Here is a 5,163-nt window from a genome sequence, read left to right as displayed (position 1 = left end):
GAGGCATATCTGGGACTGCATGGCTGCCTGGGTTGAGGAAGTAGTAGCCGCTGACAGAGCCTGCTGCTTTCTTGCTACTGCTTCCGACTTGCCAGCTTCTCCCCAACTGCCCATTGAGAGGGTAGCCTGGCTGTGGGTGGTCAGACAGTTCCCACCTCCTGCCACCAAACCCTGGCCCCAACCAGGCAGTGGTAGCAGCAGGCAAGGAAGAGGAGGGCAGACAGCTGCTAGCCTGTGTGGTAGACTGTGGCATGGGGTGTATAAAACTAGGAAATGCTGGAAATACAGAACCACAGTTTATCATCTCTTCCTGTAATGCTGTTAAGGAGTCAGAAAAGTGAGTGATCAGGCTCAATGGAGGGTGATGAAAAGTGTTGATGACCTAGACTTTTTCATTGGTGATAAAGCAATAGAAAAACCTATATATGCAACAAAGTAGCCAATTCACCACGGTATAGTTGAAGGTTGGAATTTGATGGAAAGGTTTATGGAACAAGTGATCTTTAAATGTTTAAGGGCAGAACCTGAAGATCATTATTTTCTTTTGACTGAACCTCAACTGAATACTCCAGAAAACAAGGGATATACTGCTGAAATAATGTTTTAGTCTTTCAGTGTTTCAGGCATGTACATTACTGTGCAGACTGTTCTTGACTTAGCGCATCCTGGACCTCAGTACAAGTAGAACAGACATTGACTGGTATGGTAATAAGACAGTGGAGATGGTGTCACTAATGTCATTCCTGTGGCTGAAGGGTATGTGATTGGCAGCTGTATTAAACACATTGAATTGCACGATGGGATATAACATAGTAGATTCAGCAACTGCTGAGAGACTAAGAAGTAGGAATCCTTTCAGAACAATCCCTTGAAACTGCTAAGGTAGAATGAGTGCTATAGATATTCCCAGATTTAATAAAGGAACTTAACAATTATGACACAGATGCATCAAAGTGGGTTAAGCAATATATTGGAATCAATACTATCGCTAAGAAAGAATTTTCCATTGATGTTGGTTATGAGAGATTCCTGGGACCTGAAGTTTTTTTTTTTTTTTTTTTCCTCCAGAGTTTGTTAATCCACACACAACCTATCTCAGAAGTTGTAGATGAAGTAATTTGGAATTTCCCTATTGATGTTAGACATCCTCATTAAAAGAATATTGTCCTCTCTGGAGGTTCAACCATGTTCAGGGACTTTGGATGTCATTTGCAAAGAGATTTGAAAAGAACTGTAGATGCCAGGCTGAAGTTAAGTGAAGAATTGAGTGGCGGTAGATTGAAGCCAAAATCTATCAATGAACAAGTCATTACACACCACATAAAACGATATGCAGTTTGGTTTGGAGGATTGATGCTGGCTTTCTCACCAGAATCCTACCAAGTGTGCCACACCAAAAAGGATTATGAAGAAATTGGACCTAGCATTTATCATCATAATCCAGTATTTAGAGTCATATCATAAAATTGATTTCATAGTTCTTAGGGCTAGGGAGGTGGAGAAGAGATAATCTTTCTGATTACCTGTTTTATCTGGATGGCTAATTTTAAGTTTTAAACCTGACTTGAAATAATGAAGACCAAACATGCTTATACAAGAATATTTTAGTAAGTGTATTAACATGAATACATAGAAGAGAGCCAATATGATTAAGTGTTTTTCTTTAGATTGAATACTTGAATATTAGGTGTAACAAAAGAAGTGGATTCTAACTCTTTCTGTGCCCTGATATTTTGTATATTATTGAATTATCCAAGATTTGATGAGATTTATCAGTATGTAGATAGCTCTATAATGTTTGAATTGTACATTTCTAAATATACAATGCAAGAGCTTGTTTATATTTCATACTTTTTTATAATTTGAGGAAATATTCCAGGAAAAATTATAGTATTTGAGGAGAAAGTGACCAAGTAAAGGATAAATATAAAAAATAACCTCATGAGACTTGGTATGCACACTCACGGGATTCCAGTTATTACAAATCCCCCCTCTCCTTATCCCTTCCCTACCAGTGGTTTTTTTTTCCCAAGTGCTTTTGGACTAAGAAGCTGCTGCTTGGATTAATTGATGCCTGCTAGTGCTTTCTGATACTTGCATTCAGTTTCTTGCTTTAAAAGAAAAGTAAGCCAGCAGCCAGGATCTTCTTCTTTCCGGGTCTCCCATGTGGGTGAAAGGGCCCAAGGACATGGGCCATCTTCTACTGCTTTCCCAGGCCGTAGCAGAGAGCTGGATCAGAAGTGGAGCAGCCAGGACTCAAATCAATGCACATATGGGCTGCTGGCACTGCAGGCGGTGGCCCTACCTACTATCCCACAGCACCAGCCCCTTGATTTCTCTTTAAAATCACAATTTCATTGGGAAAAATTTTCATTCATGTCATGTATGGATTTATTCAATTACTGGATTTGCTTCTGATTGCTTCTGAGAAATCCTGTGATAAATAATCTTTTGAATTCCATTTTGGGCATTACATCAATCTCTTCATCCTCACATTCTTTTTTCTTAAGATTTATCCATCTATTTGAAAGTCATAGTTACAAAGAAAGAGAAGTAGCGGCAGAGAGAGAGAGAGAGAGAGACCCTTCATCCACTGGTTCACTCTCCAATTGGCTGCAATGGCCAGAGCTGCATCAATCTGAAACTAGAAGCCAGAAGCTTCTTTCATGTTTACCACGAGGGTTTAGGGTCCCAAGGACCCAAGCATCTTCCACTGCCTTCCCAGGCCACAGCAGAGAGCTGGATCAAAGGTGGAACAGCCAGGAATCAAACCAGCACCTACATGTGATGCCAGCACGGCAGGTGCCAGACCTCATCCTCACATTCTAATACTGGAATTTTATGTTTCTTTGAGGGGTCATCTTGTCCTCCTTAACACTGTTGCTTGAGTTTTTGTGTTTATTTTGGGGGATTTGTTGTGATACTTAATGATTTTTTCTCTGGTGGCTTTTATCTTTTAACTATGCCTCTGTGTCTTCGTGGAATATCTGCTTTTTCAATGATTTCCCAAGGATGTGTGCTGGGTGTGACCAGGGAGCTCTGTTCAGTGCTCCAGGGTGGGGTGAATATCAAGGATGTCACCCAAGTTGGGTGTGGTAGATCTCTTCATAACAGAAGGGGTATGGTCAACTCTTTTGGCTTTTCATACCCTCACTTTCTCTCTTCCAAAGTGATCGATGCGTGAGTGTTAACCCTCAGTGAGTGTAATAACCTGTGCTTCCACATAGACTGCCAAAAGGATCTGTGCAATCTTCAGTGTGAGTATGGATCCCACTGCAGTTACCCACCCAGGCAATCAGAGAGCTCTGAGCATGTGTAGCTGCTCACAGTGCTTGCCCAGAGACCCAGGTATACCATGCATCCTGTCATGCAGTCACAATGTTCCCACAGTCTCAGCACTGAAGGCTCCCACAGTCATGGGTGCAAGAGGATCCACTCCACCAGGCAAGCCTGTCCCAGCCACAAGGGGGCTAAGCCCACTGCCTGTAGGTGCTCTACCTAGGTGATTTGAACCCCAGAGCCTGTGATTTGTTGAGAGGTTGGGGTACCACATAGTCTTATCCTCCCACACAGACTCAAGGTCATTTAGGAATGAGGGTTTTTTTTCCCTCTGGTAAAATCCCTGGACCACACGTGTGCACAGTATCCATTGGCCACAGCTCTACTCATTTCACAATCATGCTGGGTGCATACAAAATTCTCCGCAGGAGGTACTTATGTTAGAATAGCTCCTTCCCTCTACCAGTTGCTGCGTGGTTGCTGCATGCTGCAGTTGCTTCTGCTGACAAGATCCAGATTGTCCCAACTAGTTGCTGGGTGTGCACACAAAAGCTGCAGCAGTTGCTACATACTTATGTCCAAAATGGCACCTGCCCTCTCTCAGCTGGGTGCTGGGAGCTCTTGGGGGTAAGGAAGAGATGTTCCCCTTCTCTTTTTCTCTGGGTGAGCTGGGGCCATGTTCCACTCAGGAATCTAGGCCGGACTCAAAGACTTTGTAGGCTGCTAGACTCTCTGTCCAGTTGTATCAACAGTGGCACAGGTCCCTACAACCTGACCTAACTTTGCTCTCTAAAGCTGCAACCTTCTCTGGCTCAAGGTTGCTGGGGTCCATGTGCTTCGCTGCATGTCTGCACCTTCCACACTGATCCACAGTCACTCTTGCTTCTGCAGAATCTCCACTGTGACTTTTCTGAGAAAGTACTTTCTCCACTTTTTTTTTCTTTTTAAAATATTTTTGCCCAGCAGACCGCCCTGTCACTACTCTGCATCCTGTAATCTCATCGAGTCAGTTTTCTACCAGAAGAACATACATATCTTGCAGCAATGGTCCAGAATCAGTGTTTCCAGCATGCTCAGACAAACACCCCATGAGAAGGAAGATCCTGGGGCAAATTTCATTCTGGAATTCACATGAGAATCTACTGGCTTTATTACTTAATAATGTAAGTTACAGTAGGTCTGACCATGCATTTTTCACAACTCCCATATGTCATGCTTTAAACCACATAGGTGGTCTTCTCCATGAAGATTAGTGAGATCTGCCTAGAGAGATGGTTCCTACTGGCTTCTTTTTCAGAGGGGGGGAATAGAAAAAGGAGAACAGATGGTGAAACAAATAGTAGCCACCACTACAGTTGGTTTTGAGCTACAAACATTACTCATACTTATTAACCAATGAATTTTAGATCTGAACTTTAGGGAAGGATCATAATTTTGTAGTGAGGCTATCAACCTCAAGGCCTCATTTTTATCATTCTTCTTTTTTACTGGTTTTAGAGTTAAGTAGGACCTTGATTGGCTGCTCATTCATTTTATCCCTAGGGAGGATGTGCTCTAGGAATCATTTCCACAATTCCCTGTAGATCAAGCCCTGTTGACTTCTTCATGAACATTGCTGTTAATCAAGGCTTTCAGCCTTCTGGCTTTCAAGCATTGCCATTTGATCTCTATTAAATGGGGTCTCACAATCTCATTCGACATTAACAATCTTAGTTCTGTGTAACCTCTCCTGCTGTCAGTACTGGCCTATCCTGCAAATTTGCTGCTAGACTTTTGTGATGCTCTTTCCTCTTTTGTAAATGTATTCCTGCTGGTCTCAGTAAGGGTATATTATTTACATTCTTCCATAAAATATAGTTGTCTAGTAGTAGCCATCTGTTCTTG

The 5,163-nt window shown here is 42.3% G+C and overlaps 1 pseudogene; it reads left to right on the top strand.

Annotated features, from left to right (window-relative positions):
• The first annotated feature begins 227 nt into the window (after positions 1-227).
• LOC100342179 (actin-related protein 3 pseudogene) lies at positions 228-1,464 on the top strand (annotated as a pseudogene).
• The last annotated feature ends 3,699 nt before the right edge of the window (positions 1,465-5,163 follow it).

This window comes from Oryctolagus cuniculus, chromosome 1 (genome assembly GCF_964237555.1).
Source record: "Oryctolagus cuniculus chromosome 1, mOryCun1.1, whole genome shotgun sequence".
In the NCBI taxonomy this organism is placed as follows: Eukaryota; Metazoa; Chordata; class Mammalia; order Lagomorpha; family Leporidae; genus Oryctolagus; species Oryctolagus cuniculus.
The sequence above is the reverse complement of the archived record's forward strand: the minus strand, read 5'-3'. Positions and strand labels throughout refer to the sequence as shown.